The sequence below is a fragment of the Hemitrygon akajei genome, chromosome 31, assembly GCF_048418815.1.
Source record: "Hemitrygon akajei chromosome 31, sHemAka1.3, whole genome shotgun sequence".
NCBI classification, from domain to species: Eukaryota; Metazoa; Chordata; class Chondrichthyes; order Myliobatiformes; family Dasyatidae; genus Hemitrygon; species Hemitrygon akajei.
The window spans coordinates 1525638-1550929 of record NC_133154.1 but is presented as its reverse complement, the minus strand read 5'-3'; the positions used below and the strand labels follow the sequence as shown (position 1 = coordinate 1550929).

Genomic DNA, 25292 nt, shown 5'->3' with positions numbered 1-25292 from the left:
TGAAGTCTGGCAACCCAGGCCTGTACCAGAAAACCAGGTATGATTTGCGGAGGGCTATTTCAAGGGTGAAGAGACAATTTCGAATGTGGTTGGAGGCGATATCAGATGCACAGACTTACATCAGATATAACTCTGGTAGGTTTTCCAAGACATTACTGCTTACAAAGGAAAACCCAGTAGTATGAATGGCAGCAACGTTTCACTCCCAGATCAACTCAACGCCTTCTATGCATGTGTGACAAGTTTTAGGATAAGACACCAAAGATCTGTTAAGTTCAAAAATTGTTTAAAAACCGTGAAAAACACGTTAAAAAGGGCTAAAATACTAAAAGGTATTTAATTCATTTCATTGTTTCTTTCATTCTTTATTGTGTAAATTAAGCCCTAATAGTGTTATCAGTGATCTGCAGAGTGGGCTTGATCTGCTAGCCTGAGGTCGATTGCTTCTGTCTCTACCCACATTCCCAGGGGACACCGCGGTACTTTCTGCACTGGAGTAAATTCTCGGTGAGGAAACTCGTCACGTCGTTGTCGTGATTATTTCTCCCCGTTGTTCGGGTATGTTGTCGGTAATTTACGCTGTTAACGGGGTCATGATGACTTTCTAATCTGTGTAAAGTGCCCAGAGAGTATTTATGTGACGTTTGAGCAAGTAAGAGTAATGTTTTGCCGAGTATATTAAAGCGCGTGTGTGAGCGGAGCGGCCGCCATTCTGTGTATGGATACCACGTGTTTTGCTGCTTTGTGAGTTTACATGTGCACCTCTGTAAATGCATTTTGCACGGTTGTTTGTGTATTATTTATTTAGTAACTTTAAGTTGTGAGAGTTTACTGAGCTAGTGCTACATATTATTCACCAGTAACAGTAGAGAAAATGTGAATTATGTCTCAGGGAAATACTGTGTATTGCTGTAATTTACAGAGGGTATGTATTCAGTTGTGACCAATTTATTGTGAAGGTTTTTTTTTGTAATTTGTGTATATTTTTGATGACTTGAGTAAATTCTCGATGAGGAAACCACCTCACGTCTTTGTCGTGATTATTTCTCCCCGTTTTTGAGAGGCGTAACATAATGGAGGCACCGCCGAGATGGCGCTTCAGATGTCCGGTGTCCATAACCTGGTGGCCGAATGCTGCAGCAGCTAAATTCTCCCCACAATACAACTCAGACATGCTGTAGTGAGGAAAGGCGCTGCTGTGTCGAAGAGAGCTGGAAGCTGGTGGTGGAGTACACGTCATCTGAGGCCAGTCAGAGATGATCAGGGACATTAAAGGCCTTCCAGTTCAGAGCCAACTCCTGCACAGTAAGTTTCTCCTGTCCTGTCAACATGTTGGCCTTAGAAGAGCTACAGGAAGCGGTAGTGGGAGGGTTACGTACCCTGACTAGAGACAATTTGCTCAAAGTTTGTGATTTTGTTGACATACCAGGTGAGTGAAGAACAGCTGGTGAAGGAAAGTCCGGCATATCACTAGTGACTTGTGTAATGAAATTTCTTGAAAGAGAAGAAGTGGCAGAGTTTGACGATGATGGCAGGTCAGAATTGTTGCGGCTGAGAGAGAAAATTGCAGACTTGGCCGAGGGTACAGATAATGGAGCAGCACCAGCCAGGGAAAGTGTGGAAAGGGCAGGGCCACGGAGAGAAGTAGAGGGACAAAGAACTGTGAAGCGACATAAAGAAGGGGAAATTGAGCAGCTCACCCCTGTTAATGCTACTGTTCATGAGTCTCAGTACCAGTCTCGAACTACCGTGAGCCCACAAGTCAGCAGGCGGCCCTCAGTCAGTGCTCAGCCGCAGCAGCCAAGCCCATGCCGGCACAAAGATTTCAAAATCTCTGGCCAAATAGGCGAACCAGGCCAAAAGGATAAACTGATATTCTCCCGCTTTGCTCAGCAGATGGAGAATGGACTGAACTGAGGTTATCCTGAAATAGAAATAGTAGATGCTGTAGTTAGAGCTCTTTCTCCAGGCTTACAGTTATGCAGCTATTTGGAAGGAAGACCCAACCTGACTCTCCCCACACTCCGACGCATCCTGCGCTCCCACTTCCAAGAAAAGAGCACCACAGAGCTTTGCAAGCAGCTAGCTTCTGAAGCACAGAACAGCAAAGAAACCCCTCAGAGTTTTCTCATGCGGGTTCTAGATTTGAGGCAGAAAGTGCTGTTTGCTTCCCAAGAGTCAGAATCAGGGCTTAGGTATGGTCCAGCTTTAGCCCAGTGCATGTGTTTACACACATTACTTAATGGTCTCCAGAATGACAGTATCAGGATAGACATGCAGCCTCTCCTCCTTGATACTGAGACATCAGATGAGCTTTTGTTAGAGGGGTTAAACATCGCCTGTGCTAATGAGACGAAAGAAGAAACAAAAAGAAGTCTAACACCTCACAGTCAGCAACAAGTGTAAGCGTAGTGCAGTCAGAGGGTAGGCCACCTGCTACGTGCCGGGTGAAGGAAGACAAGACACAGGTTTCCCCTGAACTGTTAACAGAGATACAAGGACTTAAGACAGCTGTAGCTTCTTTAAAAGGTCTCAGTGCAGAGATAGCTCAGATTAAAGAGACTCTACAACAGACGAGTTTTCAGCAACAGCCCTATGCCCCAGCTGTAGTCAGGCCAGACAGAGACCCTCAGCCACCTGCTTCACCACAGCAGTATTACAACAGCTACAGCCAGCCGCAAGCACATGTTCCAATACAGCCTCAGTATGGACCTAATCAGTACACTAGCCGCTCTGTCCACGCTCCACGGAGATGTTTTGTCTGGCAGCAGACAGGAGCAAATGGACGCTGCCCGCACTGCTACCGATATGGAAGTGGAGAACATTTTCAAGCCAGCTGCAAAATTAGAGGAATCAGACCGTCGAGCGAGGCTCCGTTAAACAGGGTATGGTTACCACCACGGGACGGGTGTTAACTGTGACTAGCAAAGAGTCCCAGAAGCGTGCAAATTGTGGCAGTATGGACTCACCTGGCAAACGGAAACAAGAATCATCCTGTGAGGAGAGGAATGTTAACACCCCCCTCCCCCTTAGCTCGGGTCAGCCACCCCCACAAAGTCACCTCGCTAGTTGGCAGACAGTATATTGTCGAGTGTTACCTGGATGATCACCAACTGCAAGCTTTATGGGACACAGGCTCTCAGGTGTCGATAATCGATGAAAGATGGAAGGAGGAATACTTGCCAACCACAAGGCTGAGAGATGTCTCGGAGGTCCTTGACTCATGTGATGATTTGACATTGACTGCTGCAAACGGAACTGAAATGCCGTACTTGGGAGGGATTGAAACGACTTTCCGGCTGGCCTCTGAACCTGACCAAGCAGGAGAACTGATCATTCCAGTGCTTGTAATGAAAGGCTGGCACCTGTCTCATCCCATCATTGGCTTCAATATTATTGAGCACGTCCTGACTAAGAACGAAAAGACTAAACAGTACAGCACGATGAGGAAAGCTTTCCCAGTTCTCAAAGGAAACAAGGTGAGAGCTTTTATCCAGGCTGTTAGTGCAGAGCTAGAAAATGAGTATGCAGTGAAAATGAAGAAAGGAGGTTGCAGTTTCAAAAGACAGTAGTATTCAAGTTAACTGTCGTGTAGCTGCACAGGCTTTTAAAGAGGACGTGACCATGTTCTTTCAGCCAGACCTGAACCCGCAGTGGCCAGATGGTCTTGAGTTTTATGACACACCGGTCAGAGTCAGGAAGAGTTACTCCCAGTCATCACAATTGATGTTTCTAACCCAACTGGCCATGACATTGTTCTGCCGGGGTGTACTTTAATTGGCACAGTACAAACAAATATTACAGTTCTGCCCACCCCGATTTCTGAGGAAGTTGCAACACCAGCCACAGTGAGCCACACCAGCATGAAACCCACAGGCCGTGCCAGTGAACAGTGGGACCCACCTGTAGATCTGAGTCACCTCAGTGAGGATCAGAGAGCGGTAGTGAGACAGATGCTTAGAGAAGAGCATCATTCCTTCTCAAGGTCGGACAATGATATTGGCTGCATTGAAGACTTGCATATGACTATTTCGCTCAAAGACACTGAACCAGTCAAACGCACATATATATCAGTGCCAGGCCCCTTGTACCAGGAAATGAAGGGTTACCTCCACGATCTGATAGCACAGGGCTGGGTCCCCCCACACTCCACTATCCACACACGCACCACTCCCCTCCACACTCCACAATCCACACACGCACCACTCCCCTCCACACTCCACAATCCACACACACACCACTCCCCCCACACTCCACTATCCACACACACAAACACCACTCCCCCACACTCCACTATCCACACACACACCACTCCCCCCACACTCCACTATCCACACACACACCACTCCCCCCACACTCCACTATCCACACACACACCACTCCCCCCACACTCCACAATCCACACACAAACACCACTCCCCCCACACTCCACAATCCACACACACACCACTCCCCCCACACTCCACTATCCACACACACACCACTCCCCCCACACTCCACTATCCACACACACACCACTCCCCCCACACTCCACAATCCACACACAAACACCACTCCCCCCACACTCCACAATCCACACACACACCACTCCCCCCACACTCCACAATCCACACACAGACACCACTCCCCCCACACTCCACTATCCACACACACAAATACCACTCCCCCACACTCCACTATCCACACACACACCACTCCCCCCACACTCCACTATCCACACACACACCACTCCCCCCACACTCCACAATCCACACACAAACACCACTCCCCCCATGCCAAAGCTGGAACCCCCGCTCACACCCAATCCCCACACACTCCACACTCTCCTATGTACACTGCAACCCTGGTGTAAACTTCAGTCGCATCACTGCTCTCCCCCGTGTTCACCGAAACCCCCACTCGAGGTGAAAGGGAAGGAGGTTTAGAGGGAGGGAGGGAGAGGGCAGGGTATGTGAGATGGAGTGAGCAGGAAGAGAGGGGAGGGAGAGTGAAGACAGAATAAAGAGGAAGGGGTGTTGAGGAGAGGCGTGGTGGAGGGGTTGGGGAGGGTTTAGAGTGACGGGAGTGGTTGTGGTAGGGGTGTGAGTAGGATGAGGAGGGAATGAATGGGAAGCAGAAGCGATGGGGGAGTACAAGGAGCTGAAGGAGTGTGGGGAGTGAGCAAGACGGTGGAGGTAGATGGGCACTGAGGAGGGGGAGGGAAAGATGACGTTGAGGGGAGGTGAAGGAGGGGGAGGGAATGGGAAGTGGATGGTTGAAGGGAAGGGAAAGGCGGGGATGGAAAACAGATTGAGCAGACTGGAAGGGGAGGGGAAAGGGTAGGTTGAGGGGGTGGGTGGGTGAAGGAACAGGAGGGGAAGGGGTAGGTTGAGGGGGTGGGTGAAGCAACAGGAGGGGAAGGGGTAGGTTGAGAGTGTGGGTGAAGGAACAGGAGGAGAAGGGGTTGGTTGCGGGGGTGGGTGAAGCAACAGAAGGGGAAGTGGTAGGTTGAGGGGGTGGGTGGGGGTGGAATCAGGAGGAGAGCGCAGGGACTGAGTAGGGGGATGGTAGCAGTGGGAAGGGGAAGAAGAGGGTGGGGTAAACGGCAGGAGCGTTGCAGTGGAGGTGGAGTGAAGAGGAAGAAGGAAAGGGAGAGGGGAAGTGGAGGGTTGAGGGGAGATAGAGGGGAAGGGAAGGTGGAAGGTTGGCAGAGGGAATGGAGGGGAAGGGGAGGGAGGCAGAGAGGTAGGAGGAAGGTTTAGAGGGGATGGAGGAGGGAAGGGGAGGCTTGAGCATAAGGGAGGGGCAGGGAAAGGAATTGGGACGGATGGGGGAGGGTGAGGGGGAGGTGGAAGGGGATGTAGTGTTTGGGGAGGGGGAGTGAGGAGGAGTGGGTGGGAGGAAGATGGAGGGAGTGTTCCCTGATGAGGTCCCAGACCCCCCCCATACTCCACCCACCCCATACTCCCCCCACCCCTCTGCAATCGGCCCCATTCCCTGCCCTGGGCTGGGGGTGAGCGTTGAGCTGCTGAACCTGCAAGAAAATGAATCGTTTGATTGAATATATCAACGTACTTGAAAAATAAATTTACTTTGAAATCTGCTGTTAGTAAAATATGTATTGATGTGAAAAGTTCTCAGTGAATGTCTGAGAGTGGAAAACACTGGTGTTCAGTCCCAATGCCCCTTACCAGCCATGAATCCCCACCTCAGTCTGTCCCTTCTGCCCAGCTTGACCCATCTCTCTCTGTAGTTTCCTCTCTGCCCTGTCTAATTAAGCACATATCAACCTCCGTTTTCAATATAGCCAATGATTTGTCTTCTGAGCTATCTGTGGCAATGAATTGCTCTGATTCACCACTGTCTGGGCAAAGAAATTCCTCCTCATTTCTATAAATGCACATCCTCTGTTATGAGGCACCTTTCACACATGATCATGTCTCCCCTCAGCTCCTTAGAAAAAAACCCAATTTTGTTTGACCTCTCCTTAAACAGTAACTTATGCCTTTAATCGAGACTGCATCCCAGTGAATCTCTTCTGCACCCTCTCCGATGTATCACTGTTACGGTCGATTAATGGTAATGAGAAATTTATCCGAGAGGAGCGGTCCAACATTCATTGAAATGGGACACTTGCCAGGATGACAGCAGAGCAGCGATGACTGGAGTTTTGTGGGGCAACTTAGAAGGTGGAGGGCAGATGCATCCCGAAGATGAAGTATTCTAAAGGGAGATGAGGCAACCTTGGCTGACAAGGGAAGTCAGAGACAGCATAGAATCAAAAAGGAGGGCATACAGTAGTAGCAGAAATGAGAGGAAAGCTTTACAAACCAATAAAGGCACGTGAGAAACAATGAGGAGAGAAAAGATGATATATGAAGAAAGCTAGCCAATAATAATAAAGAGGGTGCCGACAGCTTTTCTTCCAGATATATTAAGTGTAAAATCAAGGCAGAGTAGACTTTCTTTAATTTTTATTTTCAAATAAAGTATATACAAGTCAGGGGAGGAGTTTAGCAAACCAATAATATAAAAGACATATAAACAGCAATAATAAAAACAGAAAGTATATAATGTCAAATTCAAATAGGTAGAATATTACGCTGTTATATATACAATGGTTAAAAAAAACTACAACTCCTCTTAGCAATCATAAAAAAAAATGATTGGAAATTTTGTTTGGTAAAGAAAAAAAACCCCCACTAACTAAACTGAAATAAAAAAAAAGAAAAAGGAAGATTGGGTTGTCCAATTGAGGACGAAATTTTTTTTTAAAAAAGAAAATAAAACATCCTTCCAGTCATCTCCGAACCTTCACGGATAAGGATTTCCCCCAAAAGAGAATAAAGGAAATTTTATTCATATGAAAATATTGAATAAAGGGTCGCCAGACTTGTTCAAAATTAAAGGATGTATCAAATGTCCTGCTTCTAATTTTCTCCAAGCTTAGACATGACATGATGGAGGAGAGCCAATAAAAGACAGTAGGTGGGTTAGATTCTTTCCAGTATAACAAGACAGCTCTCCCAGCCGGTAAAGTTGAAAAAGCTATCACATTTTAAGCGGAAGCAGGCACTTTGCTTGCTTCCTCTGGAATGATCCCAAAAATTGCTGTAAGTGGATTAGGTTGAACATCCACATCTATAACTTTATATAATGTTCCAAACAAATCCTTCCAAAAATTGTTTAAACTTACACATGACCAAAACATATGAGTTAGAGTAGCCACTTCTGCGTTACATCTGTAACAAATAGGGCTTATATTAGGAAAAATATGCGCCAATTTATCTTTGGACATATGGGCCCTGTGTACTATCTTAAACTGAATTAAGATATGGCATGCGCAGATAGATGAATTATAAAATTTAAATAATAAAATTTACTCGATTGTCTGAAAGTGAATGTTGAAGTTCTACTTCCCAGATGCGTTGAACCCTATCATTAGGCGACATGCGAGCATTCATTAACTGTTTATAAATGATAGCTATTAATCGTTTTTGAAAAGGTTTAAGCTGAAAAATAGCATAAGCCAAATTTAAAGAGCAGGTTGAGGGGTGATTCGGTAAAAAATCACGTACAAAATTCCTAAACTGTAAATATCTGAAAAAATGTGTTTTAGATATATCATATTTATCCATTAACTGTGAAAAAGACATTAAACAGTCTTGTACAAACAAATCTAAAAAAGTTTTTATTCCCTTAATTTCCAAATTTAAAAAGCCTTATCCAAAGTTGATGGTTTAAAAAAGAAATTAGAATAAATATTACTAGAAAGTAGAAAATCATTTAATTCAAAAAATCTACGAAACTGAAACCAAATTTTTAAAGTATGTTTAATAATAGGGTTTAGAGCTTGTCTACCTATTCTGGAGAGCGAAAACAGAAGGGGAGCTCCTAATAAAGAAGCTAACGAAAACCCCATTACTGAATTTTCCTCCAACTGTAACCATGAAGGGCGATCTTGGTCATCTATATCATCAATGCAAAAAGTAATATAATGAATATTAATTGTCCATGAATAAAATCTAAAGTTTGGTAAAGCCAGTTTTCCATCTTTTTTTGATTTTTGCAATAAAAGTTTATTCACTCTAGAGCTTTTATTATTCCAAACATAAGACAAAGTCAGAGAATCTATTTTATCAAAAAATGTTTTTGGAACAAAAGAGGGAACTGCTTGAAATATATATAAAAATTTCGGTAGAATAACCATTTTTATAGCATTTATTCGACCTGTCAATGACATCGACATAGGTGACCATTTAGAAAGCGCCTGTTGAGTATATTCAACTAAAGGGGAGAAATTATACCGATATAGATCTTTACAATTTTTAGTAATTTTGATAGCAAGGTAAGTAAAATGGTTTTTGGCAATATTAAAATGTATTTGATCACAATAATCAGAATGGGAGAAAGGGAATGGTGAATAAAGTGAATAAGAGTTTTGCCAGCGAGGGTGAGAAGTGAGTGTAATCACTGTTGCCAATGAGAAGCTGAAATGTCGAAGGTAGATAAGTCATCTAGATCAGTTGGACTACACCCCAGTGATCCGAACGAGGTATCTGAACAGATTGAGGAGGCTTCAGTAATGATCTTTCAAGAATCAGATTCTGGAACGGCTCTGAAGGACTGGAATATTGTCACTTTACTCTTCAGAAGGGTAAGAGGTAAAGGAAAGGAAATTATCGGTCAGTTAGCGTTCTTTAGTGGTTGACAGAACGTTAGAGTCCATCATTTAGGATGATCTTTCAGGGTAGCTGCTGGCACACAGTAAAATAGGCCGAAGTCAGCATGGTTTACTGAAGGGGAAATCTTACCCTGGCAAATCTGTTGGAAATTTTTCAGAAAGCGGCAGAATCAACAAAAGAGATGTTGTTCACTTGGATTTTAATGAGGCCTTTGACAAGATGCCACTCATGAGGATACTAAAGAATATAAGAGCTAGACTACTACAGGAAGATTCCAAGATTGAGTTATAGACAAGTATAGCAGAATATCATATCGCCTCCAATCGACCTGCAGAGGGACCATTGCCCTCCATACCCCTGCAATGCATGTACCTGTGCAAGCATATCTTAAACATTGAAGTCAATCTCACAAGCAGCAGTTACGTTGGCAGCCCAATTCACACTCTCCTGACCCTCAGAAGAAGATGTTTCCGCTCATATTCCCCTTCAACATCTCACCTTTCACCTTTAACACATGACCTTTGTTTGTCCCAACCAGCCACAATGAAAACAGCCTGCTTGTATTTACCCTATCTTTTCCCCTCTTAATTTTTATACTTCTATAAAATATCCCGTCAATCTTTTATGTTCCAGGGAATAAATTCTGAATGTATTCAATCTTTCCTCCAATCCTCCAGACCCAGCAAGATCCTTCTAAACTTTCTCCATACTCTCTCCATGTCATTTACATATTTCCTGTCGAAAGGTGACCAAAATTGCTCTCAATACTCCAAATTAGGCCTCAGCAATGTCTTATACAACTTCAACATAACATCCCATTTCCAGTACTTCAATTTATGAAGGGCAATGTGCAAAAGCTCTCTTTACAGTCCTATCTACGTGTGAATTATGGAACTGTATTCCCAGAGCCTTTTCTTCTACAGCTCTCCTCAGTGCTCTACCATTCACTGTGTAAGACCTAACCTGCTTGGTCCTACTGTCGTGCAACACCTTGTACTTGTCTGTCTTAAAGTCCATCTGCCATTTTTCAGCCCATTTTTCCAGCTGGCCCAGATCCCACTGCAAGCCAGGATAGTCTTCCTCGCTGCCCATTACACCCCCAATCTTGGTGTCACCTGCAAATTATCATCTAGATCATTGATACAGATGACAGACAATCCCGATCCCCGTGGCACTCCACTAGTCACAGACCCCCAGTCAGAGAAGCAACCATCTATGAACACTCTCTGGCTTATCCCACAAAGGCAATGTCTAATCCTGTTTACTAACTCATCTTGAATGCCGAGCAACTGAACCTTCGAGACCAATATCCCTTGCGAGTCCCTATCATGGGCCTTGCTAAAGTCCATGCAGATAACATCCACTGCCTTTCCTTCATCAACCTTCCTGATAACTTCCTCAAAAAACTCTTAAAAAATTAGTCAAACAACCTACCACACACAAGGCTGTGTGGACTATCCCGAATCAGTTCCTGACTAGTCACATCCCTCCCTCTCTGTTGTGTCTAAAACAACAGAACCCCAAAATCACATCAATATTTGTTCTGGCACTCTGGTTCCCACCACCCTGCAACTCCAGTTTAAATCACCTATGAAACATGAGCAGACCTTCCCACTAGGATATTAGTGCCCTTCCAGTTCACTTGCTAACCGGTTTCTCTCTACTGGTCGCACGTTCCCTGGAAGAGAGCTCAATGATTCAAAAAATCTAATGCCAGCCCTCCTACACCATCTCCTTGACCATGTGTTAAACTGTATGATCTTCCTGTTTCTGGCCGCACTAGCATGTGGAAAAGGTGTCAATCCTGAGATCATAAACCTGGGTATCCACGGATCTGATAGAAGTAGATGAGGAGTTTGTGGTGGCATTAGTCATGATCTTCAAGAATCATGAGATTCTGGAATATTTTTCTAGGAATGGAAAATTCAAAGGTCACTCCACTTTGATGAAAGCAGGGAGGCAAAAGGCAGGAAATTATAAGCCAGTAAACCTGACTTCAGTGGTTGGTAAGATGCTGTAATCCATTATTAAGGATGAGGTTTCACAGTAGTTGGAGACACTTAGAGTACTGTCAGCTGTTTCGGGCCCCTTATCGAAGAAAATAAATGATCTGTTGATAGTGGAAATGGTCCAGAGGAGGTTGACAAGAATGATCCCAGGAATGACTCACTTTGAAGAACTTTTTACAGTTCATGTTCTCAGTATTATTTCTCGCACAGTTTGTCTTTTGCAATTTGTTTTTTTGTCAGTATTTATGGGAAGTTTTTCATAAATTCTGTTGCATTTCTGCATCTTCCTGTAAATGCCTGCAAGAAATTGAATCTTAATGTGAAATACAGTGCCTTGAAATAGTATTCAGTGTCCACAAATACAGTATTTTCAAATGTGTGTATACTGTGTCCGGTGTTCCCATTGTGGCCTTTTATATATTGGTGAGACCCGACGCAGACTGGGAGACCGTTTCGCTGAAAACCTACACTCGGTCCGCCAGAGAAAGCAGGATCTCCCAGAGGCCACACATTTTAATTCCATGTCCCATTCCCATTCTGATATGTCTATCCATGGCCTCCTGTACTGTCAAAATGAATCCAAACTCAGGTTGGAGGAACAACACCTTATATACTGGCTGGGTAGCTCCAACCTGATGGCATGAACATTGACTTCTCTAACTTCTGTTAATGCCCCTCCTCCCCTTCTTACCCCATCCCTGACATATTTAGTTGTTCTTTTCTCTCTCTCTGCCCATCACTCTACCTGTTTTCCATCTCCCTCTGGTGCTTCCCCCCCACCCCCACTTTCTTTCTCCTGAGGCCTCCCGTCCCATGATCCTTTCCCTTCTCCAGCTCTGTACCACTGTCGCCAATCACCTTACCAGCTCTTAGGTTCATCCCATCCCCTCCGGTCTTCTCCTGTTATTTTGCATTTCCCCCTTCCCCCACTGCTTTCAAATCTCTTACTCTCTTTCCTTTCACTTAGTCCTGACGAAGGGTCTCGGCCTGAAACGTCAACAGTGCTTCTCCTTATAGATGCTGTCTGGCCTGCTGTGTTCCACCAGCACTTTGTGTGTGTTGTACAGTATTTTCATGTCATTTTCTAAATATTTTGAAGTAGAATTTATTGTGCTAATCTACAGAACATTGTGCATCATATAAAATCGAGAAAAATTCCAAAATTTGTAAGTGGTCCCCCAATCTGCATCGGGTCTCACTGATGTAGAGTAGGCCGCACTGGGAGCTTAATTTACAGTCAATCAAAAGAATACAGTGGCGTACTCTATATGAATTCTTCTGTCAATGACGATCAGGGACTGAAACACAGTTTTATAGTACTGTAATCGTATTGGCAGTGTTCTTATTTGTTCTGTATTTCAGTGAAATATACAGTTTGTTACTCAGTTAAACAGTAGTTTGTCTTTTTTAAACTATTTCCATGAAAATTTGTTTAATTGGGTAACCTCTTAATTGGATCAATGTGTACCAGTCCCAATATGCCCTAATAAACCAAAATCTACTGTAATTGGATAGGCAGGGCCTATTTACGGAAAATCAAAGTGGCTTTGTGCATAGTGGGTCATGTCTAACCAATCTTAAAGCTTTCTGAAGAGCAAACAAGAAATTTGTATCAAGAATCTTGTGACTGGTGCCACAGGGATCAGTGCTGGGTCTGTTGTTGTTGTTTGTATCTACAACAACAATCTGGGTGATAATGTGGGAACTTGATCAGCAAATTTGTGGATGACACCAAGACTGGCAACAGAGTGGACAGCGAGGAAGGATATCAAAGGTTGCATCACAGCAACTGGGAGGTTGGTGAGGCTGAACCTGGAGTATTGTGAGTTGTTGTGGTCATCTACCTATGGGAAAGATATCTATAAGTTTAAAAGAGTGCAGAGAAAATGTACATGCATGTTGCCAGGACTTGAGTACCTGAGGTATGGGGAAAGGTTGAAAAGAGTCATAGAGCAATACGGTCCGGAAACAGGCCCTGTAGTCCAACTCATCCATGTGGACCACAGTATTGTCTCTCTTAGTCCCAGTTACTCATGTTGAACAATAGGCCTCCAAGATCCACCCTTCCTGTAACTATCCAAATGCTTCTTAAATATTGCAATTGTACCGTCTCAACAAAATTCCCGTTCACATTCCCTTTTGCTTTTTCTTCTGACAACCTGCTGTCAGGGAAGCTCTTCACATGAGTGGTGGGGTCAAGAACAGGAGAATGTAGAATGAAGGGTCTTGGCATGAAACATCAACAGTTTATTCCCCTCTGCAGATTCTGCCTGACCTGCTGAATGCCTCCAGCATTTTGTCTGTGTTTTCTGTAGAATGAAGATGTTTGGTAAATAAACTAGGAGTGATGAAAGGTAATATATTTTTACACTTCAAATATTTAAGGTCTGGAGGTAAATGTCTCTTAATAGTGGAGGCAGATTGATATCTCGTTTAGCACCCATGACTGACAGTGTTGCACAGAGCCCCCAGGAGTGTGTCACTCACAAATGGTACAGGATTTAAAGTCTGTGCCACTGAAGGGACAAGGTTGGCGAATGTCTCAAAACTTCCAAACACAATTTTAGCACTGAATCTCCCTTAACCAGGACAAGGGGCAGGGGAAGTGGACAATACCACCTCTACCATTCCCAAGGTCACCATTGCTACACCACCATCAAGAATGCCTACCGTGCTCTTCCACGCCCTCACTTTGGGAAGTCTGATCACCGGCTGTACTTCTACTCCCTGAGTACAGGCAGAGACTGAAGACTGCAGCACCAGCAGTGAGGACCAAGAAGGTATGGACAAGGGAAACACAGGAGCATCTACAGGACTGCTTTGAATCGATGGACTAGACTGTATTCAGGGATTCATCTTTGAATCTGGATGAGTATGATGCAGTTGTTACCGACTTCATTAAAACCTGTGTGGATGAGTGTGTGCCTACGAAGACATACCGTACATTCCCAAACCAAAAGCCATGGATGAACCAGGAGGTACATTGTCTGCTGAAGGCTGGATCTGTGACATTCAAGCAAGGGCGAAGAGACAATTTCAAATGAGGTTGCAGGCGATATCAGATGCACGGTAACTCTGGCAGGGACTGCAAGACATTACTTCCTACAAAGCAAAACCCAACAGCATGAATGGCAGAGATGCTTCACTACCAGATGAACTCAACGCCTTCTTTGCACGCTTTGAAATGGAGAACACAACTACAGCTGTGAAGATCCCTGCTGCAGCTGATGACCCTGTGATCTCTGTCTCAGAGGCCAATGTTAGACTGTCTTTAAAAAGCGTGAACCCTCGCAAAGCAGAATGTCCTGATGGTACCCGGTAAGGCTCTGAAAACCTGTGTCAACCAACTAGTGGGAGTATTCAAGGACATTTTCAACCTCTCACTGTTACAGGAGGATGTTCCCACTTGCTTCAAAAAGGCAACAATTATACCAGTGCCTAAGAAAAATAATGTGAGCTGCCTTAATGATTATCGCCCAGTAGCACTCACATCGACAGTGATGAAATGCTTTGAGAGGTTGGTCATGACTAGACTGAACTCCTGCCTCAGCAAGGACCTGGACCCACTGCAATTTGCCTTTCGCCACAATAGGTCAAGGGCAGGCACAATCTCAAAGTCTCTCCACATGGCTTTAGACCACCTGGGCAACACAAACACCTACAATTCCACAATCCTGTCATTCCCACAATCCTGATTGAGAAGTTACAGAATCTGGGCCACTGTTACTCCCACTGCAGTTGGATCCTCGACTTCCTAACTGGAAGATCACAGTCTGTGCGGATTGGTGATAACATATCCTCCTTGCTGACGATCAACACTGGGGTGTTGCAACACCCTCAGGGGTGTGTGCTTAGCCCACTGCTCCGCTCTCCGTATACACATGACCGTGTAGCTAGGCATAGCTCAAAATCATCTACAAATTTGCTAACGATACAACCATTGTTGGTAGAATCTCAGGTGGTGATGAGAGGGCGTACAGGAGTGAGATATGTCAACTCGTAGAGTGGTGCCGCAGTAACAACCTGGCACTCAACGTCAGTAAGATGGAAGAGCTGATTGTGAACTTCAGGAAGGGTAAGACGGAAATGGGGGACGTCACGTGATGACGTAGGATCGAGACACGGAAATCCAGCTCTCCCGTAAAAAATCAGTAAATTAATGTTTAAGTGAAGAAAAGTTAGTAAATACTTTCTAAAAGTTACTTATAAACTACTCTGGATTGTTTCAAACTATGTCTCGTAAACAGAAGATGAAGAAAACTACTACCGTGAAGTCAATGCAAACTGGAACAGAATCAAGGCCCACTCCTGCCAGAGAACCACGGGCTCAGGTACATTTTACCTCCGGTGATACAGAACAGGAAACTGCGGCAACATCGACCATTTCTAAAGAAAAAGACCAACGAGAACTGCGCAAACGTGAAGGAAGGGGCATGCGCAAACTTGAGCAACCTGAACTACAAATCCCAGTTACGATTGAAACTGGAAGTGAAAGTGAATCTGAGGCAGATTCAGATTCTCTGGAAAAATCAGACGAAGATGGAAGTAAAAGTTTTTCTGGAAATATAGAAAAAACTTTGATGCATATAATGCGTAAATTAGAAAAATTAAACGCATTAAAAGAAATAAAACAAGGAAGTTTAAAGATCTCTTTCGTGAAAACTTTGTCAATCTTTCATATGCTATAAAACAGAGTCTGGTACAATGGTCACCTCTATCTATGTCTTTGGTAGGTCGTATTAATGTTGTTAAAATGTATGTTCTCCCCAAATTTTTGTACTTATTTCAATCTATCCCAATTTTTATTCCTAAATATTTTTTTGATTCCTTAGGCTCTATTATTTTGTCATATCTGTGGCAGAATAAGCGCTCTAGAATTAATAAAATCCACCTCCAAAAATCTAAAAAAGAGGGTGGCATGGCTTTACCTAACTTTCGCTTATATTACTGGGCAGCTAATATACGTTGTGCTGCCTTCTGGTCTTTCTTCCACGGTCAACCCGAGTGCCCTAACTGGGTGGCAATGGAGTTGAGCTCCACCAAAGAATTATCTATATCTGCACTTCTTGGCTCTGCACTCCCTAGCAGTCTGCCCAGATCAATAGCTAATCCTCTTGTTAGACACACTTTGCGTATATGGGCTCAGTTCAGGAAATGCTATGGTTTCCAGGGGTTTTCCGTTTCTAGCCCTGTCGCACATAATCACCTTTTTTTACCTACTACGTACGATTCAGCATTCCATGTTTGGCACAGGAAGGGCATTAGACATTTTGAAGATCTCTTCATTGATAATCGCTTCGCTTCTTTTCAGCAGCTCTCTGTTAAGTTCAACCTGCCTAACGCTCACTTTTTCAGATATCTCCAAATCCGACACTTTACTGCTCCTTTAATTCCTAACTTTCCTGAAATGCCTGCAAAAAATGCTATGGACCTATTTCTTTCCATTAATCCACTAGGTAAAGGTTTAATATCAATTAACCGAGATAAACTAGCAGCCTCATGACAGGCCCCTGTGGATAAAATTAAAATGGCCTGGGAGCAGGATTTAAATATCTCCTTATCCGAGGAGAGCTGGGACTCAGTTCTCAAATCGGTTAATTCAACCTCTCTTTGTGCTCGCCATTGCCTTTTACAGTTTAAGATTGTTCATAGAGCCCATATGTCTAAATCTAAACTATCTCGATCCTACCCTTGCATTAGTCCGCTCTGTGATAAATGCAAGAGGGGCGTGGCCTCTCTCATCCATATGTACTGGTTCTGTCCTAGCTTGGAGAAATTCTGGAAAGATGTCTTCACTACATTATCGGGTATTCTGAATCAGCACCTAGAACCTAACCCCTTAATTGCTCTGTTCGGTTTTTGGGGCGAGACAGATTTATGTCTGGGTCCGACCAAATGCCGAATACTATCCTTTGCCTCTCTCCTGTCGAGACGCTTGATCCTCCTTAGATGGAGAGATGTTGCCCCGCCCACTCATGCGCAATGGCTTAACGATATTATGGCCTGCTTGGACCTCGAAAAAATTCATTATTCAGTTCTTAATTCGGATCTAAAGTTCCATAAGGTCTGGGGACCTTTTATCGAGTACTTTCATAACCTTCCTCTTGACTAGGGTTTTTTTTTTCTTTTTTTTTGTTCTTTTCGGTCCCTTGCTTTCAGCTCCCTTTTTTTTCTGGTAGTAGGCATTATTATCCTCTGTTGCTAAGTGTATTCACAGTCTGGGAGTTTGACTGTCCTGACTTATACTCTCTATATTGTGTGGTGGTTGGTCTGGAGTTGATGTTTTTTTCTTGTGTTGTGGGGCTTGGGGAGAACACTAAGCTCACTTGTCTTTAATTTAGGTGCTTTTTTGTTAAATTCTCTTCCTTTGTAGCATATTGTTATTGTATGCTTAATTTTGCACTGTATTAATGCTCCTCATTGGGATTTGGGGTTTTTATTTTTGTAAAATGTTTTGAAAAACTAATAAAGATTTTTTTTAAAAAGAAAGAAAGAAATAAATAAATATGGAGATTATGTTTGATAAAATGATAAAAAGACAGGAAAAAATGGAAAAGTGAATTATAGACTTGGAAGCTACAATGGAAGATATGGCTGAAAGAATGAATAAAATGAAAGATAATATCTCTGCCTGGACATCAGAAAGAAAGCAATTGTTGGAAAATGTCGATAAGCTTGAAAATTTTAGCAGTCGAAACAATATTAAGATTGTTGGACTTAAAGAGAATATAGAAAGAGAAGATCCAATGAAGTTTTTTCAAAAATGGATCCCTGAAAACTTGGAAATGGAAGAAGAAACTCTAATTGAAATTGAAAGGGCTCAAGCTGATCAAAATCCACGATCAATTTTGATAAAATGCTTAAGATACGAAGATCAAAGATCCTGAAGGCGGCTGCCCAATGTGCCAGAAAGAGAAAAGGGCCATTGATGATAGAAGGGAAAGCTTCTATCCTGATATAAGTTATAATCTTTTGAAGAGAAAGAAGGAATTTAACCCAGTGATAAAAGCTTTATGGGAAAAGGGTTATAAATTCATAATGCATCACCCAGCAACACTGATAATTTTTTTGGAAGATGGAAAAAGAAGATTTTTTACCGATTATCGAGAAGCGGAGGAGTTTGCACAAAAACTCCCAAATATTCCCTAACTACACATACAGATTTCCAAGCGTAATGGATTAAAGATGAAGACAGAGACAGTGAATGGAATTGATGGACATTTAAGGATGACACAGGGGGAGAAAGGCAAAATTTGAGAAATATTAATTGAGAGTAGTATTTTTTTTTCTTCTCATATATATACTTTTTTATGTCGCGGGGGAGCTTTGGATCGATTGCTACGGGATTCACGTGTGTAATCATGGAGATTGCCATGACCCGTGCAACAGAGAGGGGTAATGTTGTGTTACTTTTTATCCACAACATTGGTAGGGGGGTATTTTGTTTTTCACTTTATAAGCTATTTTTCTTCTATCTTTCTTTTTTTGCCTGGAGGATTGGTGGGGACACACATAGCAACATGGAGAATTTTAAAAAGATTCCCCAAGGTACCAGGAAAGTTGAAAGATTAGGTATTATTATAGATTGGAGTAACCTAATAAAAAATAATGACTAATGTACTGAATTTTTAAAGTTTTAATGTTAATGGGCTTAATGGAGCGGTGAAAAGAAAAAGAATCTTAACATACATTTAAAAAAATGAGAATAGATATAGCTTTTTTACAAGAAACACACTTAACAGAGATAGAACATTAGAAATTAAAAAGAGATTGGGTTGGAAATGTTATTGCAGCTTCATTTAACTCAAAGGCGAGAGGAGTTGCAATTTTGGTTAATAGAAATTTACCAATTAAAATACAAAACATATTAATTGATTTGGCGGGGAGATATGTAATTATACATTGTCAAATTTTTTCAGAACTATGGACTTTTATGAATATTTATGCACCAAATGAAAATGATGTAAAATTTATACAAGAGGTCTTTTTGAATTTGGCTAACGCACATGACAAAATATTAATAGGTGGAGATTTTAACTTTTGTCTAGATCCAGTTTTAGATAGATCAACAAAGGTTGTCACAAAATCAAAAGTAGCAAAATTAACTTTATCATTGATGAAAGATTTAAATTTGATTGATATATGGAGAAGAATTAACCCAAAAGAAAGAGATTATTCATTTTATTCAAATAGACATAAAGCTTATTCAAGGATGGATTTTTTTCTATTAACAACGAATATTCAAGACAGAGTGAAAAATATGGAATATAAAGCAAGAATATTGTCAGATCATTCTCCTTTGATAATGATAGATAAAGTGGAATCAATTTATAGATGGAGATTTAATTCATTATTACTAAAACGTCAAGATTTTTGTGATTTTATGAAAAAGCTGATTCAGTTTTTTTTAGATACAAATTCACATTCAGTTGATGATAAATTTATATTGTGGGAAGCAATGAAGGCATATTTGAGAGGTCAGATAATAAGTTATACTTCTAAAATTAAGAAGGAATATATGATAGAAATAGGTCAATTGGAAAAAGAGATTACAAAATTAGAAAAAGAATCTCAAAGATATATGACAGAAGATAAATGAAGACAACTTGTTAACAAGAAGTTACAATATAATACACTTCAGACATATCGAACAGAAAAAGCAATTATGAGAACTAAACAGAGATATTATGAACTAGGTGAAAGATCACGTAAGGTTCTTGCTTGGCAGTTAAAAACAGATCAGACTTCTAAAACGATAAATGCAATTAGAACAAGAGTAAATAAAATTGCTTATAAACCTTTAGAAATTAATGAAACTTTTAAGAATTTTTATTCCGAACTGTGTAAATCAGAATCACAAAATGATAATGTCAAGATAGAAAGGTTTTTATCACAAATAACTCTTCCAAAATTGAATTCGGAAAAACAGAAGGGATTAGATATGCCTTTTACATTAAAAGAGGTCGAAGAAGCTCTAGGAGCATCTCAAAGTAATAAATCCCCAGGAGAAGATGGTTTTCCGCCTGAATTTTATAAAAAGTTAAAAGATTTATTAATTCCTCCTTTTGTGGAGTTAATACACCAAACGGAAAGAACGCATAATCTTCCAGAATCTTTTTCGACAGCTATTTTAATAGTATTGCCAAAAAAAAAGATCTTTTAAAGCCAACATCATATAGACCTATTTCTTTGTTAAACACTGACTATAAAATAATAGCAAAAATCTTATCTAACAGATTATTTAAATACTTACCAAAATTAATACATATGGATCAAACAGGATTTATTAAAAATAGACAATCGGCAGATAATGTAACTCGGTTATTTAGCATAATTCATTTGGCTCAAAAGAGGGAGGAAATGAGTATGGCAGTTGCTTTAGATGCAGAAAAAGCATTTGATAGATTGGAATGGAATTTTTATTTAAAGTATTGGAAAAATATGGATTAGGAGTATCCTTTATAAAATGGATTAAAACCTTAAATACTAATCCCAAAGCTGAAGTGGTGACAAATGGTCAAATTTCAACACCATTTCAGTTAACAAGGTCAACTAGGCAAGGTTGTCCATTATCACCTGCTTTATTTGTGTTGGCGATAGAACCATTAGCTGAATTAATTAGAATGGACCCAGATATTAAGGGTTTCAGAGTTAACCAGGAGGAATACAAGATTAATTTATTTGCTGATGATGTTCTGCTTTATTTAACAAACCCATTGCACTCGTTGCGTTGCGTAAATGATCCTCTAGATTAGAAGAATATGGGAAAATATCAGGTTAGAAAATAAATTGGGATAAAAGTGAAATTTTACCTCTTACTAAAGGAGATTATAGTCAATGTCGATTAATAACTCAATTTAGATGGCCGATAAACGGTATAAAATATTTAGGTCTAAGAGTTGATAATGATATAAAGAACTGATATAAATTAAATTATTTACCATTATTGAAAAAAATTCAAGAAGATCTTGATAAATGGATGATATTACCAATAACATTAGTAGGTAGAGTAAATACCGTAAAAATGAATATATTCCCTAGATTACAATACTTATTCCAATCACTACCAATACAACTACCGCAGAAGTTTTTTCAAGAGTTAAATAAATATGTGAGGAAGTTTCTTTGGAAAGGTAAGGTGTCAAGAATATCGTTGGAAAAATTGACATGGAAATTTGATCTAGGAGGGTTACAACTTCCAAATTTTAAGAATTATTATAAAGCAAATCAACTTAGATTTATTGCATCATTTTTTGATAAAGATAAACTGGCATGGATTAGAATAGAACTAGATAAAATGGGAGAAAATACACCAGAAGATTTTATATATAAGTGGGAATCTAAATGGATACGGGAAAAGAAAGAATCTCCTATATTAAAACATTTGATTGATTTATGGAATAAGATAAATGTTGATGATGAGATAAAGAAATCTTTATTAGCAAAGAGATCTTTAATTCAAAATAGACTTATTCCTTATACAATGGATAATCAACTTTTATATAATTGGTTTCAAAAAGGGAATATATATATAGGAGATTGTTTTGAAGGAGGTATATTAATGTCATTTGATCAATTAAAGAATAAATATAAAATATCAAATAACACTCTTTTTTGTTACTTCCAATTAAGGGCTTATTTAAGAGAAAAATTGGGTCGAACAATGTTATTGCCGAAATCTAATGAAATAGAAACTTTAATTCAAAAAGGAAAAACTAAAAAATTTATTTCTTGTATGTATAGTTTGATTCAAAATTAAACAAGGAATCCATAAGTCAAGACAAAAATGGGAAATGGACTTGAATATTAAAATTGAAGAAACAACTTGGTCAAGACAATGTCTTGATAGTATGACAAATACAATAAATGTTCGGTTAAGTTTAGTACAATATAATTTTTTACATCAGTTATATATTACACCACAAAAAATAAATAAATGAAACCCACATTTATCTGATCAGTGTTTCCGATGTAACCAAGAAATTGGTACTTTTTTACATTCTGCTTGGTCTTGTTCTAAAATTCAACCTTTTTGGACAAATTTAAGAGTTTTACTGGAACAAATTATTGGAACACAACTTCCACATAACCCGATATTATTTTTATTAGGTGATATTGAAGGGATAAAACCGAAACCCAAATTGAATAAATATCAGAAAGAATTCATAAAAATTGCACTGGCAGTAGCCAAAAAAGGCAATGATAAAAGTTTTTACTGAATATGGAGATGTTGAGGTACGACCCCTCAACATCACAAGGTCACAGTGACACCAGCAGACACATCATAATGAGATGCAACATCACCACAGTATTTAAACTCTGGTCAGCTGGAGACCCGAGTCAGATGTATACAGGACAGATATCACGGATTCTTACTCATCTACACAGATGGTTCGAAAGATCCGGCGACAGCTCGTTCAGGTATTTCTCTTTACGTTCGAACAATGAGTGAGGTTGTGGATGACACAAAAATGAGTGTGTGGTGAGGGTGAGGGTTGTCTGAGGTTACAATGGGATGGAGACCATCTGGCAAAGTGGGCCAAGAAAGGGCAGGTTGAACGTAACTGGACAAGTATGATTTTGGGAGTTAAACTGGAGTAGAACATAGAGAGTAAATGACAGGGCCCAAAGGGAGTTGCAGAACAGAGACACCGAGGGGTGAAGTACTGTGTTCCCTAAAAGTGGTGACACATGTGGACAGGATAGTGAAAAATGTGTGGATGAGTTCTTATGCAGTGTAGATCTGTGATTTAAAATGTAGATGTTCCTGTTGTTGTCTAGTTGTAAGCCAGTGGATTCTTTTCCTCTCTTTTGTTTCCTTTCATGATGAGGGGTCTCAGCCTGAATCTTTTACTTAGATGCCACCTGGCCTGCTGAGTTTCTCCAGCGTTTTCTGTGTGTTGCTTGAATCTACTTTTTGTTTCTTCTTCTTGAGGGACAAGAGTGCTGGAAACAGTGACACATGATTGTGCAGAAGACAACAGAGATTTTAACCGTATGAACCAGCGATGAAGCTGAGAGTGACCACTACAGAATGCAAGCCCGAGACAGCAGGTGCCAACTGCATTCAGTACTCCTCAGGTTGGTACCTCTGCCTCCCTTCCACCTCATTGTGTTAACTCAGTTACCACTCCCACAAAGCAATACCTGAATCATAAAAACTGTCGATTACAATAAGTGTGTGTGTATATATATATAAAATGGTTAAATTAGTTAAATGGTGCAGAAAGAGTTGTGACCTAGTGCTCAGTGAATGGTAGAGTAATGAGGATTGTGGTAGAACAAAGGGATCTGGCTTTGCAGATGATACAACGATAGATGGAAGGACAGGTAGTTGAGAGCAAGCAGGGTGTCTGCAGAAATACTTGGACAGATTGGGAGAAAAGACAAGGAAGTAGTAGATGGAATATACTGTAGGGAAGTGTCTGGTCATGCACTTTGGTAGAAGGAATTAAGGTGTAGTCTATTTTCTAAGTGGGGAGAAAATTTTAACAATCAGAGGGGTAAAGGTCCTTGGAAGCACTTCTGCAGGATTCCGTAATGGTAACTTGAGGGTTGAGTGGATTGTCACGAAGGCAACTGCAATGTTGGCATTCATTTCAAATGGACTAGAATATAAAAGGAAAGATGTATGGTGAGGCTTTATATGGCATTGGTCAGACTGAATTTGGAGTATTGTGAGCAGTTTTGGGTCGCTTTGAGAAAAGGTGTGCTGGCCTTGGAGAGTTTCCAGTGAAGGTTCTCAAAAAGGAGTCCACAAAGAAAAGGTTAACATATGAGGAGTTTTAATAGCCATGGAAGAATAACAGTGGGTTTCATTGAAACCTGTTGAATATTGAAAGGTCTAGATAGAATGTGAAAAGGCTATTTTGTATACTTTCTGATCTAGGGTCAGAGCGCATGGCGTCAGAATAGAGGCTATCCATTTAGAGCAGTGATAGGGAGGATTTCTTCAGTAACAGGATGGTGAATCTATGGAATTCATTGCCACCGATGGCTGTGGGGACCATGTAATTGAGAATATTTAAAATGGAAGTTGATTGGTTCTTGGTTAGTCATGGCATGAGAAGTTACAGGGAGAAGGCAGCAGGATGTGGTTGAGAGGGATACTCAATCAGCCATGATGGAATGATAGATCAGACTCAGGGTGCTGAGTCGCCAAATTCTGCTCCTGTGTCTTAGGGCCTTATGGTCTAATTGATGATGACATTAGTGAGGCCTCACCTGGAGTATTGTATACAGTTTTGCTCGCATTGCTAGAGGAAAATACTGCTCAGCTGGAAAGAGTGCTGAGGAGATTTACGAGACAGGTATTAGCACTTGAGAGACCAACTTATGGAGAGAGGTTGGGCTTTTTAAGAGGCCACAGGGTTAAGGTTAAAAAAAAAGATTTACTAGGGTCTAAGGAGAAAATTATTCATACAACAGACACTCCGACAGGTACGTGGATGGGAAAGGTTTAGAAGGATACGGGACAAATTAGGCAGATAGGACTGGCTCAGAATGGGATCCTAGCAACACCACTTCCCCCTCCCATCTGCTCTCTCCCCATCCATTACCTTGCTCCCCACAAGTTATCCAAACCAGCTGACATGATTTCCTCAAAGATAATGTTGTCATCAACAGGTCCATTCAAATCCAGTTCCATGATTGGCCTGGGGAGATTGATATCACCAACTGATCCTTCCAGACTACAGCACGACACTTCATATAGCATCGCATTTGGGAACTTCATAGATCCAGTGGTGATTGATTGACAACGGAACATCACCTCTGATTCGCTTGATGAATATCTTGAGTTCTGTCTCAGCCAATCAGCTGACCAAACAGCTCAGATCCACCCGAGCTGATTTTTTGTTGTACCATCAGTGACAGACCAATCCCAGAGGTTGTCTCAGTGGCTCCACCAGTGACACCAGACTTTTGGCCCCCAGCCTCACCCTACCCTTCCTCCTCACTTCTTCCTTCCCTCCTTCCACCTCCTTCCCCCACCTCTTCCTCTTCCCTCTCCTATACACATACCCCTCCCTCCCATTTCCTCCCTCCCCCACCTTCCCCCCTAGGACCTTGTCAGGGAGCCCTCCCTCCATCCTCCTCCTGCCTATTCCTCCGCACTCTC

At 41.3% G+C, this 25292-nt stretch overlaps 1 protein-coding gene and 1 long non-coding RNA gene across 7 annotated transcripts in view; both read left to right on the top strand.

Moving 5' to 3' along the window:
• LOC140719475 (uncharacterized) overlaps positions 1–25292 on the top strand; it is a 159583-nt gene that overhangs the window by 20863 nt on the left and 113428 nt on the right. The window lies entirely within an intron of this gene.
• Positions 467–25292, top strand: LOC140719125 (uncharacterized). The gene is made up of 3 exons (XR_012096865.1): positions 467–558; positions 23109–23254; positions 24800–25292. It is a non-coding gene; the product is annotated as an uncharacterized lncRNA (long non-coding RNA).